Here is a 26919-nt window from a genome sequence, read left to right on the forward strand (position 1 = left end):
AAGAGCTCGGCATTGTGACGAGTCTGCTGGTATGAGTTTCATTCAAAAATGCAGCACAAGGGTCTTCTGTTTGCTGGACCACCCAGCAGCACAGACGATGAGACATGCTGTCTTTTACTGAGTCACTGACCGACCGACTGACTGACTGACACCCATTGTTGAAATGTGATATGCAATCACTGCCCAAGACAAGCAGCATGTGGAGCTTTACGCCAGTAAATGTCACCTTGATACTCTAGCAACACTATTAATTTAGCGCCAACAAATGGATTGTTTTATTCCAGACATTTTAGAGTCATGATTCCACACAATAATCTTGATTCTGAAAACCAAGACATCTAGAAGGAGACCAAAGAAAACTAATTATATTTGATCTTTGTAGGACAATATGAGAGCTAACACAAGCCTAGCTGCATTATCTAATCTAACTAATGGGAGCTGGTTAGGTTATACCTGATTCTCCTCTGTCAACTCCTTCAGGTTTCTATTTGCACTGTTGTTTGACTTTATGCCAATTTGTCATACGTTTTTGTTTCGGAGAAATATTGCACTGTCAAATCATTAGTGGATCAGTTTTTAAACACCTCAGTTTCACTGCCCGACCCTGAATTGTCCACCAATTGACCGCTGATGAAGGACTGGAGGATGACTGCCTCAAACCCTGCAGAAGCAAATTAGCTACTCTCTCTGACTTTACATCTATAAGGTCCAAGGTGCCTAATACACACAGTGAGTGGACACAGTGATTCACTTGTACCAGCATAGCACACACTAACACACCACTGCAGTGTCACTGGATAAAGTTTAATTCCACAGGATGCACTTCATTCCATGTTACAGCTGACCTGCTGTCTGTAATTGAAGGCTCAGTGCAGGGTCTATGCACACCTGCCAATCCATACATAAAACGGCACCACTAGCGTAGCTACCACACTGGAATTTAAATGCACATTTTGCCAGAAGCACAGCAATAGAAATGTTCAAAAGGCGCTGAAATTTCCCTTTAAGGACAGTCAGTGAGGTTTAAACAGCGCCTGATCCAGCTCATCAGGAATTCCTGCACTGCAGAAACGCGCGCGCAGTCACACTCAATTCAAATTTAAAAGCCAACGGAAAACCTGAAGGTCGTTTAACGTTCAAACCGACGGCGCAGGGAGTTCAGCGGGCCTTCAACGCTACAGGTGAGCCATTTCTTACTTTAGTTCTTTCAGACTTAGCCCACGACACATGTTAATAGACTGCATACGTCCTATTTGAGTCATTTTATAATCAGCTCCGGCTCGGTAAATGGGTTAGCAGCACTAACGTCAGCCGAAATCTTGTGACTTTTACTTAGCTAACAGGTTAGCTAGTGAACTTAGCTAACTCTAGCTACCAAGGTCAGCGTGTATAACACTAGCCGGCCATCCTTTTAGTTTTATATATAACGTTATACACTAACTATAACAGTTATTTCATGTTTTAGTTGGGTGGACCAGTATTCGGGGAAGGTTAGGGTATTTGATAATTCTCTAACACATCGTAACAGCTCATTGACTAGCCCATTTGTGAGCTTTATGAGAACGAGAGTTTAATTTGCTTTGGGAGCTCCTATGCAAGTTTTTTAGTTTTTCCTTTTTGTGAGAGGCTGCAATACCAATTCATTTGCAGAAAGAAAAAAGTACTCTTGGAAGTGCAAAGTTTGAAAAAGTGCACAGTTTTGTGTCTTACCTGCTGTGACACACCTGATTGACCTAATGATTTATGTAAATGACTGGACAGATTATACAGTGCATGTAATCTAGCACCCAAAATAATTTTTGGGTTTTTTTTTTGTTACTTTTTGATCTGTTTATCTTCCCACTGCTATCAACGTTACAAAGCAAAGTGATGCCCATCTCAGACCACATAAAGTTGTTAATTAGTCCCTTGCTTATGTGGTTTCTGATGCTTTATGGCTTACTGTTATCTATGAAAGTGAACAGAAGTTCAGAGAATTTAACTTAAAGATGGCTGATACAGCTGTTTTCAGCTGTGTGATTTTGTCCATTTTTGTAGATACCATCCTTACACAATGTCAGAAGAAACCACTGCGCCTTCACCAAGCTAAAGTATATTATTGTATGTATTTTAATATTGATGCTACATCATTTGCTTGCCAAATTACAGTCACCCACTTTCCTTCCCTTTATAAGCAGTTCATTATCACTGATGTTTGAAGAGGCAAACTGTGGAGATGAAAAAATACTGCAACAATCAGTTTCTCCCTATCCGGATTAGGAGCAAATATTTACTTACACAGATCATGTGTATTAAGTGACTTTTTAATTTTGTTTAGTAACTTAATGCACACCAGTTGAATGTGGGGACCAGCACATCTGTGCATCATTTCCATCCCGTATGCTGTGGTTTGGTGTTTCTCTAAAGTGTTGGGTGATCCGAATTGAATTGGTCTGAAAGTGAAGATGCCCACCAGAGCACGGAATGTGATGTATACAGTCTATGCTGCTACACCCTAAAAATAGCTCCTAAATTTAGAAAAAAACATAGCTAATAAATTATATAATGGCTTCTATAAGCCATCTGAGTAAGAGTTGCTAGTCTAGTATCGTTTTCATGTTGCTGTAACTCACTGTGTAAACTGTGCCACAGGAGGACACTCGGAGTGACTAACTCTACCAGTCACAGGAGGAAACAGTCCAGCCACAGATCCAGTATTTACAGCCTTACATTCAGGTAAATTCAGGTGATAAGCCTGCTCTCCTCCTTCAAACAGGCTTCATGGTGTAAAGAGGTAATGAAATGATCACAGTGGAATTGGAAGTCTAAAGAAGAAATAAAAGATCTAACAAAAGTAGAAATAAAGTCATATATATTATTTGCTCTTAATTCAATCATTAATTTCTGTTTTCACATTGGTTATTTTCATCATATCAAATGCTTATTCGGATCATGTGCCAAATCCAGCAGATGGCAGTAGTTACCAAAAGCTGGTTCCAGCGTAAAGGCTGTCTCACTTCATACACTTATGATGATCTTATGATCTTATAATAATCACTTTTTAATGCCTTGAAAGTCCCTAGTGCTAAAAATGAGCAATTTGGCAAATAACAGTGCGGGAAATAAATGAGTTACAGCTACCCAAAGATCTGTGGATGTGCTAAATAGAGATTTTTCATCCGACACAAACAAATATTGGGCCTCATTCACCAATATCTTCACATGTTTTTCCTTAAATTTGTTCTTTACAAAGGCCAAAAGAGAAAAAGGCTATGTCAGATTCATGACGTGCTCTTAAATGTCAGAATTATTTGCACCTTTGTGCTCTTGAGTGTGTAGATTCTGTTCTTACCCACAAATAAGAAAACACTGGTGAAAGTCAGAATCTTGGTGAAAGTGGAGTGGGTTTTAAGAAGAAATTTCTTTCTAAGAACAGTTAGTGAATAAGACCCAATATCTGCCTTTCAGTGGTCATGAGGATGAACATTTTTCTTGTAACTCTCATTTTTAGATTTTCATTTTCATTTCAACTACCTATAACCCAAAAAATAAACATGTAATTCCTAATTACAAGTAAATTGTAAATCAGCTGTGATTGCTTGCACACGCAAAATGCATGAGTGTAACCCCAAACAATTGAGTAAATAGAGCCTATAGTGAACAACAAAGGTTCTGGCCCCAAACTCCAGAGGTGCACACAGTGATTACTGTATTTAGGGTTCATGCTGTCCTCTGTAACTTGCATGCATTTTGATTGTATGCGACTTTGCAATGAATATCAATTACCGCTTGCTAATTGCAAAACTGATTCAGTTGGCTAATAAGTCATATATTAGAATGGAGAGCATCTCCTGGTCCACAGGCTCAGTGCTTGTGTGAAAGGCCAGGCGACAGAGTGCATGACAAGGAATTAGAGGTTAATTATGGGATGGCGGGGAATGATTGAGCCCTCATTAGCAGATGTACCTGATGTAATTTTCTTACTGAATAATTATGACTCTAATTATTCCCCATTATAAATCTTTCTACATTTTGGCAGCTCTGTAAAACAAGAAAGAACACAGTCGTTGTTGTTCTCTTCACAAATAGCAAATAATCTACTGCCTTCTAAATACTGGGTTAGAGTGGGACAAGAGTGCTGTAGACAAGTTAATGAGAAAGTTCAAATATAATGTTTTGTAATAAATATTTTTTGCATTTTGAAGCTAAGCAAAGCCATGTGATGTATAGAGTAATACATTAGGGGTTGATTTCTGTAGTATCTTAGAATGTCAATAACCATTTTAAAAATATAAAAATATACACTGTGCAAAAGTTTGGGGACATGTTTTCAATACAAATGAGCATCTTTTCCCTGTTCATTTGCTTCATTTTTTGTGTTAAAGCTACGCAGGTGTATTCTCGTGTTTCATGGGACACACTGTGTAGTCGGCAGCATTTTGAGGGTGTATCAGGGACTGACTGCTCTAACATGATGCCTTATCAGTGTTTTCGCACCGTTGCACGGATATGCCAATATTAGGTTATGTTTGCTGTATCCCACCAAATGGACCAAGACATTAATGTCATCAAACACCGGTACATGTGTTGGGCCCAAGGTTAGAGCAAAAATATCAACGTTTCTGAGAAGCATTAATGAATGGCTTGAGAAACACAAAGCTAGCAATCAATGCATGGTTAATGTCAAATCATGTTGTGTTAAAACAAATGCTGTTTTTAGTGTGTATTTTAAAGAATAAAATCATTGCAAAATGCTAAATTGTCTAATAATTGTCAGTAACTATTAATAGGAATAGTGAATCTACTTTTCAAAAAAAATGCCCCAGCAGTGTGTAATATTAAGCTGCATCTAACAGTGAGGTTGCAGATTGAAACCAACTGTATACCCCTCCCTCACTCCTCATTTTCCAAGTGCGTAGTAGAACGTATGGTGGCTGTCAGGTTTTCTGCTGTTGCCTGTCCTGATTTTGTTTTGCTTCTTCACGTTTTCATTTCTTTGATAACGAGGATTTTCACTCCCTTCACCCTTTTTTATGCTAAATAATAGTATAATCCTTCATATGCCAAAATTTGCCCCAATACAAAAAGGTTAGCTATCCCCAGGAGCAATCTCTTGATTCTTCTGTTCATCTTCATTCTGGTGCTGCAGTGCCACAAAATTCAACACAAAAACACAAAAAGCTTTCTAGAGTCGATGTTTGGTTGTCTGTTCTGCTATTGTAGAAACATGGCGGCGCAAAATGTTAGAAAAGGACCTGCTCTCTAAGGGCTCATTCTAAGCTAGTGAAAACACAAGTTACAAGTTTAAGTATTGAGTGTAAAATATTGCACTGCACTTATATATTGTATTGTAGTGTATTGCACTGTTCTGTGTTCAACTCTTTCTTTTCTCTGGGTATCTACAGTGGCTTTTGCTTCTAGCAGTACCTGAGCTCAGGGCTGTCTTTCTCTCTAAGCTATTGGTAACTAGCAAAGACACTTTCAATAGATAGACAAAGCACTTCATGTAAGTCACTCTGGATAAGAGCATCTGCTAAATGCTGTAAATGTAAGCGATTATACCTTAATGGAAACATATTACTATAAATGAATAATTGTACACATTCCATTGTTGTTAATAGATAAGATCCTCTGAATCTTAGATGCTTTAAAAAGCATTTCTACTTAGATGCTTTTTGTGAGAATCCAACAGTGTCATTATAAAAATACTGTATTCATAGCTATCATATTGAAACCTGGGCTGCCTCCTTTATGAAGATTCCTAATTTCTGTAATAAAACTTCTTCCCTTATTTGCAAACATTTTTAATAATATATTGCAGGTAATGCATGATTGTCTCGCCTAATGATGTGGCCCAGTAGCGAACAGATTCAGATTAGTTTACCAATGTGTTTTAATAACAACAATTACCAAAAATTGTACTTCTATCCTTGACTGCTTTGCAATTTTCACTGAAAAACTTTGAACTTGAGTGCAAGATCACAGATGTATTCACAGTACAAACAGCATAATACTGTTAAATACTTAATATTAGTAACCCCCAGGGAGTAATATCCTTTGTATCAAGGGGCTGGCAAAGGCAAAGAAGCAATAAACACTTAACATAGAATTGTTGCTCCTTGGAAAAGCTGTCACCTGTTGATGTATTACTAGCATATTGAGCATGGAAGGGACTGTTCAGTGCTCATCTGAAATACTAGCATTCACCAAAGGAAAACAGCAGCTGCACCCTTTAAAGCTTGAGGAAGCAAGGGGGTTAGCATCAATTAAAATCTATGTTGAATGAGTCATTGTCTTGGCAAGGAATAAATACACCATTCTGCAAAGCACCATACCCACTGTAATTTGCCAGGCTATAGCTCTGGGACAGATGACATCACTTGACAAGATGGTAAAAAATTGCTGTGCAATGTGTAACATTTGCACATCTGTTTTCCCCTTAGAATAGCATGTGTGTGGCGAACTGTTATAATACCTGCATTAGATTTATTTGAATCAAATATACTCATTGCATCAACTTTTTCAGTATAAGATGACAGATGGCAAACTATTACAATACTGTATTGCACTCCATGCATTTTCATGCCTCGGTCACTCTCTTTTACCCAAGGCATGATTTGTGAAAGTGTTTTCCCTACACCATCTAGCAGAATACTACATCCTCTGAATTCCCAGGCTTGTCACAACCTCTACAGGCTGTCTTGCAGCAGTGTTGGTGTGAGACATGGCACTGAATACCATTCCCCTATAAACTCTGGTAGTATGCTTGTATATTTAATAAATTGGACCACTTTAGGATGGTTAGAAATTTGTGCTTGAATTTGGAATGTGTATTAATGGCTGTGATGAAAGACTACAAAGACCACTAGTTCAGTGTTTTTAAACTCCAGTCTTGGAACACCCCCTGCACTGAGCGACTCTGCTGCACACACTTTGTTTGGTTCAAGAAGAGATTAATTAGCTTTGATCAGAGCCGGCTCTACCGGTTAAGTGACATGCATGGCTGCTTGGGACCCTGCAGCAACCAGGATGCCCCCTAACAACTTTTTGGTAATTACTGTTTGCCATTATTGTAACTTACATTTATGGCATTTGGCTGACGCTCTTATCCAGAGCGACTTACAATTTGATCATTTTACATAGGTAGGCCAAGGCGGTGTTAGGAGTCTTGCCCAAGGACTCTTATTGGTATAGTGTAGGGTGTTTGCCCAGGTGGGGATTGAACCCCAGTCTACAGTGTAGAAGGCAGAGGTGTTAACCACTACACTATCCCAACCACTTGCCATTATTTTGTTCAGTAACATGCTAGAAAAACAACTGGTTAATCATATGGAAGTGCAGAGAGGCCATGAGCTGTTGCTATAATTTTCATTTATAATTGTGTAATTTACAATTTTGTTTTGTTGAGATCACAAGACAGTTAAGTTGTGATCTCAAGATAACAATCCAGAGAATTATAACTCTAATGGGTCTCTGGACTGGAGAAGATAAGAAAAAGAAGCTAAAAGATAAATATATGTTTTGGTTTCATTTTGTGTTGCAAACATTTTGTTTGGATTTTGGTCAGAAAACTTTTTTTTGCAAAGAATTACAATGTTGTGATTCAAATATACAAAATCCTCATTTTTTTTCTTGTAACATAATTTCACTACTTTTGGTAGTCACTGTTATTAGTTAGCCTCTAATTTTACGGTACGTCAGCTAGCAGGGTAACTGGCTCACTAATGTTCTATAAACAAGGTTAGGTGTTTATTTGAGACTATATAAGTGGTATATGTATAAATGTTGGATTACATTAAGACTGGTCCTTGTTCACACATTAATTCATCAAAGCTTTTTCATATTAAAGATGAATGAAATTAGACTGAAAGTGAACATGCATGCAAGCAAACAATAGCATGAGACCTCACAGGAAAAATAATTCTCGGTGCCCCTTTTTTAACCATTGGTCTGGGGCAGTGCCTAGGCACATTGGGGCTCCCAAAAAATACTTAGGGCCACCAAAACACTAGAGGTGCACTGACAGTGATGGCAAAGAGTTTTTTATTCTTTTTATGAAACACCATGGGATTTTTTTACCCATTTGGACATTAAATATGTATGTCAGGAAAAAACATGTTTGGTCATTTTTCTGCAAGTAGAAAATCATGGACTAGCAAATTCCAGTCAATTGGAAGAAGACACTTTGATGAATGTGATTTATTAAAATAGCTGTTGTATGTAAACACAAGCTTTAAGAGTATTTGGCTTCGATCCAGTTTGATCCCCAGAGATGACAGTACGCAACTGAAGTGCCCTTGAGCAAGGCACCTAACCTCCCATCTGCACTGTGGAAAGGGCTGCCTACCACTCCAGGCAAGTGTGCTCACAGCCCACTAGTGTATATGAGGTGTTTCACCACGCAGATGGGTCAAAATGCAGAGGTAAAATTTCCCTGTTGTGCGACTAAAAAGGGCCACTTAATTTTGGCTTATGTTACTGAAAGCAGGGGCTCTTTAGATTTGTGGCAGGAAGTAAATGTATTGACCATCAACATATGCAGTTAAGTATAGACAACGTGAGGACTGTAGAAAATGTCAGCTGAATTTAAGCTGTTTTTCTGCAGCGAGTGAATTCAGACTTCTCTTATCTGATGGAGGAGAGAAATCTCCCATCATCAAAAAAATTATTGGTCAAAGCATGTTTACTGTCCGGAGTTTGCTGCTTTAGTTTTGCACTGGAGCAACAAGGCTACTGTGGCTAACAAGTAATGGAAGTTATGGAAATCTTTGAATCTTGGATGACAGACTCCTAGCTGTAGTACAAAACTTGACTGATGGACTACTTTCAGGAAATTGTGTAAATTTTATTTAGGGAACATTTCCTGTAAAACTAGCTTTGCTGTAGCCAGCTCTTGACTGCAGACTCAGATGGGGTCTAATTAAAGCAGGATTTTCGCTCGCAGCAGGACACTGATAATGGATTTCCAAATAAGATATAATAAGTGCTGCAAGCTGCATCAATCCGTCTCAGTTCAGCAGTATGATTAAAGGGATTGGATGTTTTATGACAGAAGAAATACACACAAAGTGTCTCCACTGGGGTCCCTCTGCCTCCTTGTGTATGTTTGTGTCCCACTAATGTAGTGTCTGCATTCTGATGTATGAAGGTTTTAAGAAAAACATTTTGTCATTCATATTATGTGAGATGTTTTGCATTTTAATGCACATACACTTACTTCACTATTATACTAGGTTTCCTTCTTGTCCCTTGTCATTAGGTTGTGATAACTTTCTAACACCTCTCCACCTCTCATTTCTTTTTTTCTTCTCCTCCTGTCTCCCTACAGTGCTGACAGTGTTCTAGGAGTAGTGCAGAGGGAGTGGGAGGAGCTGATGGAGAAACTGGACAAGGTTCAGTCTGTACTTCAGGCCCAGCAGCTCAAAATGGCCACAGAGATCGATGACCTCAGCCACACCAAGAGCGCTCTGGAGAAGCAGCTCATCAAGCTCATCAAGTGAGTTCACACACCTTCTGCTAATACACCAACAGCCCCACTAGTCATCCCAGAGAGCTTCTCAGTGTCAAGGACTGTCTTGTCTGTTTATCTTGCTTCTGGAATCAGTATTCCTTTCACTCATTCCTCTACTTTGGGGAGTATCAAACTCCAGTCCTGGGCATAATTTATTTACCCAGTTTTAACACATCCAGTTCATCTCAAAAGTGAAAACAGTAAGCAGTGCAGTGTAGTGGCTTTCCAGGATTGGAGTCTGAAAACTATGTTTACCACCACCATATATTCACCTCTTAAATATAGCCCTCTAACCAACAGCTGCTCTATGGGGAGTTGTCAGTGGGTGCTTTTTTGCCTGTGGTAATCTCAGCAACCGTAACTGAAGTATCATCGAATTAACTTTTGCGGTGTTTAGTGAACAGTTGGTGTCTTACTGTAACAGCATCTGTATCAGTATCAAATGTGGTACAATAAGCTTTTTTCATCATACCTATAAATATGCTGCATGCTGTAATCTGTTTTACAGTGGGTGAATTTTTATTTTATTTTTTTTCCAGAATGATTGTCTACATTCAGCACTAGAGATAATTACGTTGGCTAAATTGACTAAGAACTATTAGGCTTGTTGTCACTTGCATTACTAGATTACTACAACTCTGTGACCTTGTCTCCCAGCTTGTACTATAGACAGCTAAACATGCTTGCATTTTAGCAACATAGCAGCCACAGAGTTTGCTTCACGTATTGCAAATGAAGCATTAATCCACAGTTTACTCAGCTGTGCTCTCAGGCACCTGTGCTTTCAGGACATTCAGTGAATTTCTAAACTAAAGCCCCACCCTGTTTGTTTTTGCCAGAAGAAATGCAGTTATGGCAGTGATGTATACAACAGTGGAGTCGGGATGCTAACGTTGCAGCGCGCTTCCATAAAGGCAAGCACAGGCTATGTACACTGCTCAAAAAAAATAAAGGGAACACTTAAACAACACAATATACCTCCAAGTAAATCAAACTTCTGTGAAATCAAACTGTCCACTTAGGAAGCAACACTGATTGACAATCAATTTCACAGCTGTTGTGCAAATGGAATAGACAACAGGTGGAAATTATTGGCAATTAGCAAGACACACTCAATAAAGTAGTGGTTCTGCAGGTGGGGACCACAGATCACTTCTCAGTACCTTTCTGCTTTCTGGCTTATGTTTTGGTCAATTTTGAATGTTGGTGGTGCTTTCACACTTGTGGTAGCATGAGACGGACTCTACAACCCACACAAGTGGCTCAGGTAGTGCAGCTTATCCAGGATGGCACATCAATGCGAGCTGTGGCAAGAAGGTTTGCTGTGTCTGTCAGCGTAGTGTCCAAAGGCTGGAGGCGCTACCAGGAGACAGGCCAGTACACCAGGAGACGAGAAGGAGGCCGTAGGAGGGCAACAGCCCAGTAGCAGGACCGCTACCTCCACCTTTGTGCAAGGAGGAACAGGAGGAGCGCTGCCAGAGCCCTGCAAAATGACCCCCACCAGGCCACAAATGTGCACAAACGGTTAGAAACCGACTCCATGAGGATGGTATGAGGGCCCAACGTCCACAGATGGGGGGGTTGTGCTCATAGCCCAACACTGTGCAGGACGCTTGGCATTCGCCAGAGAACACCAGGATTGGCAAATTCGCCACTGGCGCCCTGTGGTCTTCACAGATGAAAGCAGGTTCACACTGAGCACATGTGACAGACGTGACAGAGTCTGGAGACGCTGTGGAGAGCGATCTGCTGCCTGCAACATCCTTCAGCATGACCGGCAGTGAGTCAGTAATGGTGTGGGGTGGCATTTCTTTGGAGGGCCGCACAGCCCTCCATGTGCTTGCCAGAGGTAGCCTGACTGCCATTAGGTACCGAGATGACATCCTCAGACCCCTTGTGAGACCATATGCTGGTGCGGTTGGCCCTGGGTTCCTTCTAATGCAGTACAATGCTAGACCTCATGTGGCTGGAGTGTGTCAGCAGTTCCTGCAAGATGAAGGCATTGAAGCCCTTTACTACTTAGTGAAAAACTTTACACTGTGTAAAAAATAAGGAAGTGGTCCATGTTTAAACAGCTGACTAGAAATAATGAACTGCTACATGCTGGCTGAGCATAGTGGATAGTGGACACCCCCGGGCACCCCCTAGTGGTATGCCTTAATAGTGTTTCTGCTGGTATGGGTTCATATCAGCTTTCTCACTTTTCTCCCTCCCACACAAAGCTACTTGAGTGCTAACACCCCCCCCACCCCCCTATGTGCACAGTTCTCAGCCTCATTTGAATATGAGTTAGTGAGCCAGCGTCAGTTAGTTAATTAGCCAACTAGCAAGCTAGTTCCTCAGTTTGCTAGTTAGTTAATTAGCTATTCAGAGTTAGTTTGATAGTAAGAGTAGGAATCTCTGCACTCCCCACAATCCAGTATTGCCCTGGTACTTGAGCCACAATAATGTTCTTTTGTTATATCTAAAGATCTATGATATTTTAAGTATTGCAATGTTGTATTGTGATATATTGCAATATATTAATTTTGACTGCAAATTAATCCTCAAAAAGAAAACTTTGCTTTATCTAATGAAGTTTACACATTCATCTCACTTCAGTCTGTTTATTGAAGAAATACAGAAAAATTATATTATTTGGTAAAAATGAATGTCAGAAACACTGATGTTATTATCCATGTGTTTAATGAGTGCTTACATTTGAACACTGCTCAGTGATAGCTGCACAGTGGTGTAGGTTACAGATACCATCAGCCCGTTAACGTTATAAGCATGTAACTATGATACATAGAATATGCTGGAATAAGTGGGATCCTTGTTGGCTGGAGGTGCACGGAGACTTTTCCAGTGCTGCAGGACAGCTCAGATAAGAGGCTTCATGAGAGACTTCACAGTGTGCTTATTATTCAGCTTAGTGCTTGTGTGCGTTGCTAGCATGCAGTTTGTTAGTAAGTGCTGTGAAAGGTGTTTAGTTTGAGACAAAGCTCAGAATAATCAGTCACATTAGGGGAAGAGGGATCGAGGGAGGTTTTACAGATCAAGCCTCTTGGCTTCGTTCCCAGGGAAATGGCAGCGGAAAACAGTGCAGTTAGAGAAAGTCATGTCCTGTGGTGCTCTGTAATCAGCGTGCGCTGTGTGTGTGGCTGTGTGTATGTGAGTTTTTAGACTCAAGGGATTTTTATGCTCTCGTGAAACCACCCTGCAGTGGACCCAGCATGGGCTTTTGTTGCTTTTTTCCTTCACTCACTCTCAGAAATTGAGAGAAAAAGAGAGGGGAGATAAGAAGGACAGTAAGAAAGAAAATGCTACTGGGACAAATTAGACGCTAAAACATGTAGAATGGGACTGTAAATATAAAGCAAAATGTATTGAGAATAATTAATATGCTTTCCAAATTCTCCCCCTCATATTCTTTAACTTTTTCTCTTTTCTATCTCCGATATATTTTTTGGGAGTAAGCTCTCAAACATGTTTTTGTTTAGTAGTCTGTGCTGTGCAGTACACTCAGGTTTTGGAGTTTGTAACGGTGGGGAGCAAGGAGGCAGACGCATACGCTGAGATAAGCAAATTTTATTGAGGGCAAATCCAGGATCGTGGTCATGACAGTCCAGGTTCAGGTAGCCAATACGAAGAGCAGGAGGGAGAGACATGACAAAGCACACAGAAATCCAAACTATACAAACAGCACATCAGAACAGGCTTACAAACTATTCAAACATCAAACAAAGACCAGCAAAGACAAGGGGCAAACTCAGGGCTTAAATACAACAGGGATGATGAGGGACAGGTGGAAACAATCAGGGGTGGAGTCACGAAACAAGGGGCCGGAATAGATGGAGAAACAAATGCACATGGACGATCAAAAAGTAAACAAAAAAAGCACATGGAGTAGTGGGAGGAGCCAACCGTGACAGAGTTGAGTTTTTATAAGTGCCTTGGAGAACGTAAAGTGGGACATTCGCTGTTGACATGTCTAATTAAAACTTTCAGAAAGAGATGTGGATCTTTTCCTTTTGACAGTGGCAACATTTCAGTATGTGTAAACTACAACTGAAACACAAAACCTTAATGCTCAAACAAATAGAGACTAAAAAAAGGAAATCATATGATCAATTCAAACTCAGCATTATTGCCAGTGTTAAAGTTTTGATTGTTAAGTGTTATTCCGCTGAGCTGTCCCTGCAACCAGTGTTTGTATCTTAACATGCTGCAGCAGGAAGACTATAACATAATTAATAGTACCTTTTATGATGCTTAGTAATGTGGGTAGTAAACTCACAGCTCTAATTAGCTTCTCCTGAAGTACCAAATGCCAGATATAAACTGCATCTAAGCACTTGTTTGAGAACAGTATCTGTTCACACTTGTGTGTCTCTACTGACCAGATAATTTACAGGCAACATATTCATTATAGTCGAACCTCAGATCCAGGAGGAGCAGTGTGGGTTCCGCCCTGGTCGTGGAACACTGGACCAACTCTTCACCCTCTCCAGGATTCTGGAGGGTTCATGGGAGTTTGCCCAACCAGTCCACATGTGCTTTGTGGATCTGGAGAAGGCATTCGACTGTGTTCCCTGGGGTATTCTGTGGGAGGTGCTTCGGGAGTACGGGGTACATGGCCCTTTGCTATGAGCCATTCAAGCCCTGTACAAACAAAGCTGGAGTTTGGTTCGCATAGCCGGCAGTAAGTCAGACTCGTTCCCACTGAGTGTTGGACTCCGTCCGGGCTGCCCTTTGTCACCGATTCTATTCATAGTTTTTATGGATAGAATTTCTAGGCGCAGTCAGGGGATGGAGGGTGTCCGGTTTGGTGACCTCAGGGTCACATCGCTGCTGTTTGCAGATGATGTGGTCCTATTGGGTACATCAGGCCGCGAACTTCAGCTTTCGCTGGATCGGTTTGCAGCCGAGTGTGATTTCGGGCATCTGGTTAGGATGCCTCCTGGATGCCTCCCTCGGGAGGTCTCACAGGCAAGTCCACCTGGGAAGAGACCCCGGGGAAGACCCGGGAAATGCTGGCGTGACTATATCGCCCAGCTGGCCTGGGAGCGCCTCGGAATCCCCCTTGGAGAGCTAGTGGAAGTGGCTGGAGAAAGGGAGGTCTGGGCCTCATTGCTTAGGATCCTGCCCCCGCGAACCGAACCCCGGAGAAGCAGAAGATAATGGATGGATGGATGGATATTCATTATGTAATGTACTTTATTGAGTATTCAAGGGAATTTTGCCATTTTGCTGCTTAAGCTAACTCTGGCCAGTCTGGGAGCAGCACAGCATCATCAGCAGAGCAGCTGGAAGTTAAGTGCCTTTCCCAAAGGGCTGTTGCATAGGCTGCTTTGAGCACTTTGAGATCAACTAATGTGCGCATATAAACTGAAGTTAATTTTAAAGTGAATTAACTACTATGACAAGCAGGCTTGTTGCAAGTGATTGGCTTTTTTTTGTCTTTTTGATGGCTGACAGCAGACTAAACTGAGGTCAGCAGAAACAATGCAGCAGGCACTTTGTTCCGTGCCATGTACAGGGTGGAACTGGAGTGCTTACATTTATTTGTATCGGAAGGTTTGTCTATCTGTATTGTGATATTTACTTTGTTTGTTTTTCCTGGAAGTTATGGGGCAGAAAAAAGACCTTTGTCTTTTTTAATCTGTGTTTAGAAACTTGAAATGCCAACCTTAAGTTTCTTTCTTGTAGGCTTAATGTGGTTTGTGACATTTTATGTACAGTTGTAATTCATTTTTTACATGACCATTTTGCAGCTTCTGTTTATTCTTAGAATTAGAATTAAACTTTTAAGACTGATTTGTGCAAATGAACTCTGTTCTAATTAGCTGACAGTTTTCATATATGGAATGGATGGACTGGGGAGTGAACAATACATTTTCAAATTTCAACAATGTTTACATACAAACTCATATCAAAAGAATCTGAGATATGGTCCCTTTAAAATACAAATTTTACATTCTTCCTTAAAAGTGATGCTATACTTTGACCAAAGTCATCACTGTTCTCGTTTCTCCATCTCACTCCCTTATTCCCTCCTTCTCCTTTATCCAAAGATAACGACACTCCGTAGCAGGAATCGGACGCTGTGGAGTTTGAGCCTAGGCTGAGATTGGTAGAGTCATGGTTGCTGCTTGACAGAGAGGCTTTTCACATGGTGACTCTGCAGTGATGGTCACAGGATAAAAGAGCTACATTTTGGTACTGACATGCTGTCTGGCTCAGTTACTTTTATTGGAACAGTTGGGATTAGCATTTCACCTATATGTAGTCTTCTGCTGTACCATGTGGTGCCTACTTGTTTTTACTGACACATTTAAAAATCTTGATAATCCATATGCAGCCCCTAAAACTACTTTTTAATTAGTTGCATATTCCGTTAATAGATTTGCCTCACTTTAAGTTGCTCTCTTGTGCCTTTTATGCACCTGCTCACATAAAAGTGTAAAACCATTTATTACATTGATATCACCTGTCTGTGTGTGTGTGTGTGTGTGTGTGTGTGTGTGTGTGTGTGTGTGTGTGTGTGTGTGTGTGTGTGTGTGTGTGTGTGTGTGTGTGTGTGTCAGGTTGTACAGGAGGATGGATGTGTAGGAGTGCTGCTGCATGGACATGGAGAAATTCACCTGCGCTGAACTCACCAGCCCACAAGAACCTTCAACTTCACCAAGACAAATACACATGGCCAGCCCTCTGCCTGCCAGCACGCCTGGAGTTACAGTTATACACAACACACCTCTCACAACCAGCCACCATCAAAACAAAATCATAACCCACTATACAGATGTACACGTCTCACAATTAGCCACCACCATATAACCCACACCCAGAATTACAGGTACAGAAGCGATTCTCAGTGTAAGTTCTTGGAAGTTAATGCTCTATCAAGTCTTATTTAATTCATTAGTTAATATTAACCCTTGTGTGGTGTTCATGTTTTTGTTACTCAGTGGTCTGCTGGACCCATGGCATTGTTGTTCTTTTATTTATTTTTTATTCTAAATCAATACAGCAATAACATTTTAATGTAAAAAATACCAGATGTTTAAAATATCACAAGTGGCCAGCGTAGCCAGTCAGCAGCCTGTCCATGTTGTCCACCCTCACATACGCACACCCTAACAGCAGGCCATGTAGGAGAAGAACAGAGTGAAGGGACACAGCACCTCTACACTTTTATTCCCCTCGGGTTCACCCCAGCGCCACATGTGCAATATAAATGTGTAGGGGGTGAACAGTGTGAAGTGTCTGAAAATGTGTTATTTTATATGTTCTTCACAGAAAATGAGCAAAGGCCAAGAATTTGAGTATGTAGACTGGTGTTCAGTTTACCCAGAAGAAAATGAAATTGATAAATAATGCTCTTTGATGGCTCAAGAGAGTTAATGCTGTTAAAACATGCTTAGGAGAAATAGTATTAGACAAAAGGGAGACATGAAATACTTTAAGATCAACCCATTTCACAGTCTGTACTAGGCTGCACACCAATAAAATGAACTCCTCCAAAAATCATGGGTCTCAGTCTACTTTTAAGTGAACCTTGGTTCAGTTTGCTGTTTTTCAGTGGTCTGCACCAAACGAGGGAATTCATCAGAGCATGCTTATCTTTGGCAGCACATCCTTTGGCAGCACGTCAACACTGTAGTGTCCACCAATTTTTTTTTTACATTTTATGAGGTGCTCATGTCATGTCACAACACAGCATGAGCTGTTGTTAGCTAATTGTGGTAAATAAGCTGTGAACCTATGGCACATGGCAATACCAATGTGTTTGATTTTGACACAGAATGTTTTTCTGACCAAGCGCCAGACGACCTGATAGAGGATAGAGGGTAGAATAATACAGTTACATCAGGAATATATGTTCGGCATAGGTATAGATTTTATACAGTGATATGCTAGTTTAAAAAATGTCTTTGCTTTGAAAATGTGACTGTAATATCTCACATGAAATCTGACTCAACAAACACAAGCGTGTTTAATTTTGACTTTTGTTTGCACTTTTAGTTTCTGCAGTGTGAAACTATCCAAATGAGAAAATATACAATGTCACAAAAACATCTGGTGCAGACTTTAGCAAACAAAACCGCTTTAGTCTTGGATAAGAAATGATTGACTTTAGTCAAAGATAAACATGAGTTTTATTGTCTTGGCAGATCTGAGCAGAACATCTGACTTTACTGAGATCTCTATTAAAATTCAAGAGGAGACATATGTTAGATTACAGGGATGTTTTACTTAGAGGGAATATCTGAGCAGAAGGAAACTTAAGCAGAAGTCTTCTTTGTTTTTCCATTTGATCACGTTGTTGACTAGGAGAGGCTATAGAGAACTTAAAGTGATCTCTTTTTGATTTTTCTTCTGATATAGCATGGCCAGACTGATATGTTGTTTGATAATATTGGCTGATGTGTTTCTTACATTCATTTATCTTTATTGGAGAAAGTGCTGTGTAATTTTCATATCCGTCAGGCCCTATTATTTAAATACAGACAGTGACTGCAAATCCATTAACAGAGTCATATGGACACACATTTCAAACAGCCACTGCAAACTCAAATAAAGAGTTACACAAAGGAAAATACACTGATAACTTCCAAGAATCTCTCTTTAGCTCTTTAAATCACTTGACTTGTGTCTGGCTTGAGACTTTTATACCTGTCCAAGTTGAGCCATTCAATAGAACAAAAGCTCCATCATCCAACAGGACCACTGTTTTCATTTGATAACCCCTCTGGGTAAGGGGCGAGATTGGAAAACAAGTGGTGCGTTCACATCCACAATAACAGGTTTCCTTTGGAAATGTCATCACAGCTTCATTTAAAATTCACTTCTCCCTTCAGTTTCAGAAGATTTGGAGAGACACTCAAGTTCAGTGTCATTCTGCTCAATGCTTGTCTTTGCCTGTCAAGATTCTCTGTCAAGAGCCCAAGTAAACAGGCTCAGATAGTTTGGCATGGCTTCACAGCCCTGAATTAAGCCTTATTCCAGACCAAATGCTTTTTTAGAGATGAGTCCCCATAGAGGCATCAGAACATTTTGAGATAATGCTGTAGCTTTAGATTGTTATAATACGAAACACAATTCAGTTTTTTTCCATCACCTGCTATGGCATAATGATATGGTTTCAGTGTGTGAGAAATTACTCGGAGCTCTTCATGCAGCTCCAAGCAGCTGTGTTCACAAATAAATAAATATATCTTAAAGTTGAAGAAAATTGACTTGGTGACTTTAACAAATTTTCATGCTAAGAATTATACATTAATGCAAAAAGCTAGACTACTCTAGGCAATAACAGATAACAGACATAATTTTTGTCTCAGCATGTCTTCCTTTTTCCTTCCTCCCTTTTCACTTTCCTTCCATCTCACTCCCTCATTGTGTGTATGTGATGCAGTGACTGAAGAGAATGCAAAGCAGGACGATGGAGTGCTCACAGCTAAGAGGAGATGAATAGATCATATGACAGTAGCTGTCTCTCTCATACCACTACAGGATCACAGAAGGAGAGGCCTTCCATACACCTGTGAGTTTATGCACACAAAATACTAGGCCTAATTCTAGCGAGGGAATAAGGGAACAAAATGTTAAAAAGACACGTTTTATCTTTACCAGTATAAGTCTAAAGCATAAGAAATGGAAGTACTGCATTTACTTGTAACATCTAATGCAATAATATTCTTCGGGGGCATCGCCATAATGTTTGCTTATTTGAGCTAGACCTGTGTCTTGTCTGAAGTTGTAAGTTCTCTATTATCTTGGTAACACAACTCAGTCACAAACTGTAATACAGAAACACAGTTTAGTTAATCCTTTACAGTCACCAAGCATTATCATATGACCATCATTGATCATATCATTTTTTATAAAAGGGCCATATTAAAACCTTATGAAATCTGCAGGCCAGAGAAAAAACTTTGTATTTAAATTTTAATTAATATTGTGCTATAACCCGAACTGGCCATTGTTTATTTAAAATAAACCTTCAACAGTAAAATATAGTAGTAGACCTTAAAATATTACACGGACACTTGAAATATTAAAATTTTAAATGTCTCCAGGAGCTTGTTTTTTAAACCTACCTATTTACTAACTAGACGCTGTGCAGTGTGAAACAGGCTAATATTAATAGAAAATTAAAACACTTTTGCGGGCCAGATACGATTGTGTGGTGGGCATGATCTCTGTTTGACACGTGGGTTTTAGAATGATGGCTTTGTAAACTTTACTGACAGTGCTGTTGAAAAGTTTGCAATCACTGTTTTCCAGAATATAAAATTTGTTGAAGGTACATATATAAATTGCTATTGGTGGGTCATTCTACAGAAATGTCCATTTTTGTGCCCCTAGCGTTTACAGATATATTAAGCTTCAAAAACATGTTAGGGTGTCACGATCGGCCCCTCCCAGTCCTGTCCATGTGTGCATGTTTACTCAGCGTGTGCGTCCGCGTCATTGCTCCACGATACATGGGGTTGCCAATTATATTCTAAAAGAAACAATAAGTTATTTTAACAATTCCACCTTCTTGAGTCATCAGTGTAGCAATATTGGTTTTTAAATCAGTTATAAAGAATTCCAAGCACCACAAAAAATCCCCACAGTCATGTGTAAAATATGAGGGTCATATTTTGAGGGGGAAAAAAAAATTTTCTGCAATTATAACTACAGTAATCAACACATGACCATGGAATATATATATTAAATGAGATAAAGAAAACAAATGCCAAACAAATATTATAAAATAAATAGTGAAAGTTGTTGTCACATAACAAAAATCTCTTATTTTGAAATAAAAATCACATTGATGACATGACTTGACTTCCTTTTACCTATTTAAAAAGTGGCAGTTCATTCCACCACCTGGGTGCCAGTACAGAGAACATTCTCGACGCTTGTCTTCTGTGCACCTTGAAGGATGGCGGGTCAAGCTGAGCTGTACTTGAAGCTCGAAGTGCTCGTGGTACAGTTCGAGATTTCACCATTGCCATCAAGTAGGTAGGGGATGGTCCATTTTTGGTTTTGTAGGCAAGCATTAGGGTTTTAAATCTGATGCGTGCAGCTACAGGAAGCCAGTGAAGGGAGTGCAGCAGTGGGGTGACGTGGCTAAACTTGGGCAGATTGAAGACGAGTCGTGCTGCCACGTTCTGGATGAGTTGCATATGAAGCTTCATATGAAGCTTTTAGTCGACATCACTGGTATGACCTGCTTTATTCTTACATAATAGTGAAAAAATTGAAAACAATTTGAATAAATGACCTATTTTAGTGGATATTCCATGTGGTTTGACGCTCTGTGGCATCATTTACTAAAATGCATTTTTCATGAAAAATGTCATTGGTGTTGATGTCTCTGGTGTTACCTTATGTGTAACACCATTGAGGATTGGTAACACCAGTGACACCTATCAAGAGATAGAAAAGTGGGCACTTCTGTAGAATGACCCTAGCATGTTATTAGTGACGGAGTTATGAAAAAAAATGTAAAGTTATTAATTACTTCTCAAACTGTAATGGACGCACTTTATATACTATGTCTTGTAATTTCTTTATTCTCTACTTCTTTTACACCATAAAATCCATACAAATCTGTACCATCTGGAACAGAGAGGACACCAGATAGTTCCTCGAAAAACCCTGCGCATCTCCCAGAATACACACACACAGACATGGCAAATCATCCTTAATACATACACAAACACTACACAAAATACACGCCATATGTGCACAAATGATCCAATCTGATTTAGCAACATTTATCCTGTGAGCCTAAACCATGCCTCAGGACTGTGATGGTGCCTTTCCACTGGGAAATTGCACATAATTTTAGAAGCAGGAAAGAAGCGCTGTTAGGGCTGATGGTGGGGGAGATGGTCTCTCTGAGTTCAGTCTCTTCTTGTACTGAGTGGTAATAGCTTAACAGTCGGTTTCTGTCCTTTGTTTCTCCATGGCCTAGATGTCATTTCCCCACACAAACAAACCCTGCTAAGTGTGTTTCCCCTGATTAGGTGCTTCATAGGAATAAGCAGCAATATTTGCATCTGTTGGTTGTTTGCTGAAACATGATGCGTGTTAGTTAACAGCGGTGAAAAGACACAGATTCAGTTGTAATATATCATTAGACAAAATGTAACAGAGTTTGTACAAGCATTACTTCACATTAGGATAAAATGGATTAGCTGATGTTGATTTGGCACATTCAGTCCTGCAGAGGACAGCTCCTGCTTTCTTTTGGCGTGTTTGGGTGTGTGTGTGTGTGTGTGTGTTTGTTTGTGTGTGTGAGCAAGTTTAAATGGCTGCTGAGGAACAAGAGGAGCTACTCCTAATGATTCACGGTGCTGAAAAGAACCTCCACAAATCAGGAGAAATAATATGAGAATATGCACAGCATATGCACAATCCATTATCTGGCAGACTTCAGACTCACATTTCAGACTTAAATTTCTTGGTTCACAAGCCTGTGCTTGAGTTCCATTTGCAGTTATCGTCTGCACTTTGTTAAATTCATTGCACTTGCAGGCTTTATGGCACATCATGCCTGAGAAGAGAATCTGATGCCAGCCTTTGAGTGAAAATGAATAAAAATGCAGTGTTCCAAAAACGTAAAAGGGCTTCTTTGCCACCTTTGAGCTAAACTCTAGATTTCATTGTGGAAGTGAGGCCAGTTCATTTCATTTGAAGTTAGTGTATCCTGAATGGTTGTGAATCTTCCAAGTTTTGATAATCGTAACTCTGTTTATGCCATGATTACCACGGCAGTTAGTAATGTGCTAAGTAAGGTTGGGGATTTTTGCTATACTATTTGTCGTGAATTAAACGTAAACGTTGCATGCAGCCAGCATAAGAGATTATTCGGTTGATTAAACCGAACAAATAAAAATGTTGAGTAGTCTTGATCATTTTTTTTTTTTCATATTTTCTCAACATTTTACCAGGGTCATTTGCAGCACTTTATCAAAATCAAAAAAATGTGTTCACTTCACATTCAAATAATGTCAAGCCATCGAACGAGTGATATATGTTAAACAGTGTTGCTAACAGTGTTTGGAGCTGTAGCCTGAACAGCTACATTAACGTTCCCTTTACAAGCAAGCTACAGACCCAAACAGTGCCACGCATCACAGAGGTTTGATTCTGAAAATTGGGTCTCTGTTGACACAAATTTAGGTGATAATGTTTGAGAGAGCAAAAGTAGAGTGACAGTAAGCCTGTCTGTTCTGTGTTGTTTAGAGCTTAGCTAACATGCCAAACATGCTGCACAACAGAACAGGCTCAGTTGTGATGAAAAAGACACCCATTTAAAGGATAGCGCAGAGCCAAGTTACTATTTTACAGTTAAAGCTGAAAACAAATGTGTTCTGTGGTGTGTGTGCAGAGAATGTGCGGTTCTGATACGTGTAGATCTTTGTCTTTGAGTTTTTTCCTGGATTTCTCATTTTTTCTGTTAGTGCCACCTATCACTTAGCTCCCGCACCACCCGCCAGTGAGCCCCCTTTAATACAAGTGGGTAGAATGTGTTTATTTGTCTGTTCAGTCGTGGAATAGAAATTTACCATTCATAATTTTGAAATATTGTCATTATTTTACAATATTATGCCGCATGCATCATTACATAGTCATCATACTACCTAACCATAATGATGATTTCACAATTATCTATCTAAATCTCTGCTTCATATCACTCTACGTAAAGACTAAATAATCACATTCTTACCATCCACATTTTCGAGAGATTTACATTTGCAGGTATATGTTTGCAACTCTTTTTGCTTCATCTTTTTATCGTCTACACTTGTTTCATTCATTTTGGAATTGAACCGGTCATTTGTCTCGCATGCTAATCTCTTGCACTTGATCTTTTATCTACAACCATCAGATACTGCAGGAATTTGGTTAATATTAAGCTATTTACGCTGTTAGTATTAGCTATATATTTGGCTGTTGTCAGAACAAAACCTCATATCTACGTTTTTGTCAATTTTCAGTTTTTGACATGGTTTGAAAGTACCTGTTGTCTCTTACATTGTGTGTAAATTTTATGATGAATGGACCAAAAGAAATGGCTTGGAAAATGTGTGGTTCCAATGAATTATATTATAAGTAAAGTATGTTTCTTCCTTCTTCTGTAAAGTTATCATTTTGGAGATACAATGTTTTGTTCTGACAACAGAGATATACTGTGTGTGTGTGTGTGTGTGTATATATATATATATATATATGTGTGTGTGTGTGTGTGTGTGTGTGTGTGTGTGTGTGTGTGTGTGTGTGTGTGTGTGTGTGTGTGAGGTGCAGTATCACCAGTCGTTCTCCTGTTGCTCTAACAAAAGAATTTTTCCAAATCATATATGCCTCACTTTAGATACACATATAATAACTGCTTCTGTCTCTAGTGGTGCTGTGGTGAAGGTTCTAACCATGGTAACTGTGTAACTGGTGTTGTTTTAGTAAGTGATGCTATCATCATCCCCCAGTTTGTCAAAAATTCATGTGAGCTATTTTCAAGTCAGACTAAAGCATCTTTTTCATTACCATTGGCGACTGCAACCCCACTGTCGGCTGGGTCTTCTACTCTAGGCCAAGGAGTGTCTCCTTTAGTTTGATATATAGAGAATCAATTAACACGCCTGTGGAGCAGGACAAAGTGACTGGCACTCTCACACACAACTGACTCACACTCTGACTGCTGTTCATCATCTTCCAGAAAGAATGATTCAGTAATAAGCAATTCCACAATTTGGAATATATTTAGAGAGTCTATATATTGTTGCTGTCCAAAAAAAAAACCCAATTATCTCCATTTTTCAAAGCAGCCCCCTTTTTACACCATGTAGAAAATCATGAATGGGCCAATAGAAATACTTGAAAGTGAAGAGCAATTTTTGCCATCTCCTGTAAAGTTGCCATTGTAAATACCAGTTGGTTCCCTTAAATGATAACCAAGTTAGTCAAGAGAAAATAAAATAATAAAATCCCCAGATCGCACATTTGATATGACCCAACCTGTTTGCTGCCATTACAGGACCCCATCTCAGCCACCTAAAAACCACCACTGCCATAATTGACCTACCACTTAAAACAATTAGTACAAGAACCAGGTCATTACAAAAACTGCCCTGTTGGGTGGGAATGCTGTACAGTGCCATGGAGCTTAAGGGGAGGTGGTGTTTAACACTCCTGGACTACTAGCTGCAAATGGCTATGGTGTTGATGGGATTTGAACACAATTTCCTGGTAAACGAGCTAATGCTTAGCCCTTTGCACTACTGTTTACTTCTGTTTACAAGCCTACATGTCAAAAATGTTTACTATACCATGAAAAAAGATTTTAAAATAAGTGACATGCCTGACAGAAAAGTTTAAATCCAGTGAATCTCAGATCAGTTATGTTGTTTAGAACACAAAATTCTTAACAGCCACAAATCACTGTAAATTAAAGCTGAATTAAACTGCAAACTAGGACATGTAGTAGTGGTCCTAATACTGAGGCAGATTGTGTTGAATTGACTAAAATTAGCATTTTAACCTGGCATTTCTCTTTGTTGAAATAATAAATAAAATGTCACAAAATCTAAAACATTTAGGTTGGATTTTTTACAGTGTACTGTATCATATATGGCCAATATCTGAATGTAAACTATACTCTCCTTTTAATCCCTGTTTAAAATATAAATGATTGTCATGTCATTTCAGCACAGGCAGTGTTTGCCAGAAGTGGCCCAGATCTGTTTTGAGACATGTGGGCCATACAACATTTTAATATATGGGCCTCTTTGGCTCACATATAGCTAGCCAGTGCCATATCTTTGCCAGTGGCCCACATCTGCATGCTATCTGGGTCCGATTCAGCGTTCCTGCAGAATTCGGCTCACGGGACAATAGATATAATAGTGCACATCATAAAAATAAATCATGTTACTATTCATAGTTATCATATTGCAACATGATACCACAGTGCTCTGGAAGTCTGATTAACATATATCTGATTGGAACTTAAAGAACCCTCCCTGGTGATTTTCCATTACAGATGGCAGTGAATGCTGGGTGTTCATTCTATGCTTTAGGTTCTGACTTGCTGTTACATAAACAAAGAGATCATTCAACCATTCAGGGTCAAGTGAAAACCAGGAACCCTGGCATCCACTCACTCATTTACAACTCCTTTTGCAGGTATGTTTCCCAAGGACATGGGAATTTTAAGAAAGATTTTATGCTAAAAACACAAAGGGCATGACTACCTGAGAGAAAACGCAAATGCATTAAATGGCAATCAAAATCTGCATTAAGAACAGCCATATATATTCTCTGTAATGGCTGTCTGGGTGTTATTGGACTACATTAATGACATTATTCAAAAACATTTTTCTTTCGTCTTCTTCCTGTTTTCATATATCTCAGAAGTGGTTTTATATTCAAAGGAACACTACAGAATGCTGATTATTTATCAGGCATTGCAAACGCACATTTCAATAGAACCTCTATAAAATACACTTTAACCAAACGTTTGTATACAGTTTGTCAGTCTTTTTAATCTGCATGTAACTGTGCATGTATTTCATATGTGAAATAAAACTGCTTTTTCCTCTGATGAAACTCAAAGGAGTTGAGATGAGATGGCCCTGGCTTTTTTTAGGTATGAACACTATCACAGTCAGAGATACAGCACAAAGGATAATAGATGAAGTCAAGTATGAGAGTTCAGCACAGCAGGGACTTACCAAGTACCTCATTCATAGCTGTCCTGCTGTGAATTTAATCAGGCATAACTGACAAAAACGCATCAGCGTCAAGTGGCCTTCCAGAACGATATTTCACTAAAAATGAGCATAATGTTCCAAGCCTACACTCAACAGTGCTAATTTACTGAAAACAAGCAAAATGTCTTTCCTCCTACTAATTGTCCTTTAGATAGAGGAGGAAGTAAATGAGACACATGTTGCATTCAAATTTGATGTTTTGTTGATTATAAAATACTGAGGTAGTAAATCATTTCTCTGTCTCTGGGAAATTGTTGACTAATACTGGAGTTTACTGGAGTCTAGCATGGTCCTGCTTATACTTTCATTATTATTCTATATTGGATTTCAGTTGTATTTAACACTTTTGTCCTACTTCTTATTTGTTTGTTGCACTGAACTGCATCAAGTTTGGATACTTAGCTCTGTAGCTTTTAGTTTCAACTATAACTATTTTTTTCCTCTGGGTGTCCATTATATAAAAAAAGACACTAGGACACAGAATAACCCATGCCATTTACTCTTTGCCAATTCAGGCCTGAATGATTGCTCTTTACGCAGTGATAACACAAAACAGCTAAATTGAATGCTGCTGCTTTTAGACAAGTATGTTCATGCAATCAGCAGAACATGCCTCTGCTTTGTTTTTGAATCATGGGCGGACATGATTATGTGCAATTCGTCTTATTTTTTGAT

General features: G+C 39.4%; 1 long non-coding RNA gene across 1 annotated transcript; it reads left to right on the forward strand.

Moving 5' to 3' along the window:
- The first annotated feature begins 554 nt into the window (after window positions 1-554).
- On the forward strand, window positions 555-16452 carry LOC108435566. The gene is made up of 4 exons (XR_001858454.2): window positions 555-1181; window positions 2632-2715; window positions 9308-9475; window positions 16060-16452. It is a non-coding gene; the product is annotated as an uncharacterized LOC108435566 (long non-coding RNA).
- The last annotated feature ends 10467 nt before the right edge of the window (window positions 16453-26919 follow it).

This window comes from Pygocentrus nattereri, chromosome 9 (genome assembly GCF_015220715.1).
Source record: "Pygocentrus nattereri isolate fPygNat1 chromosome 9, fPygNat1.pri, whole genome shotgun sequence".
Taxonomy (NCBI): Eukaryota; Metazoa; Chordata; class Actinopteri; order Characiformes; family Serrasalmidae; genus Pygocentrus; species Pygocentrus nattereri.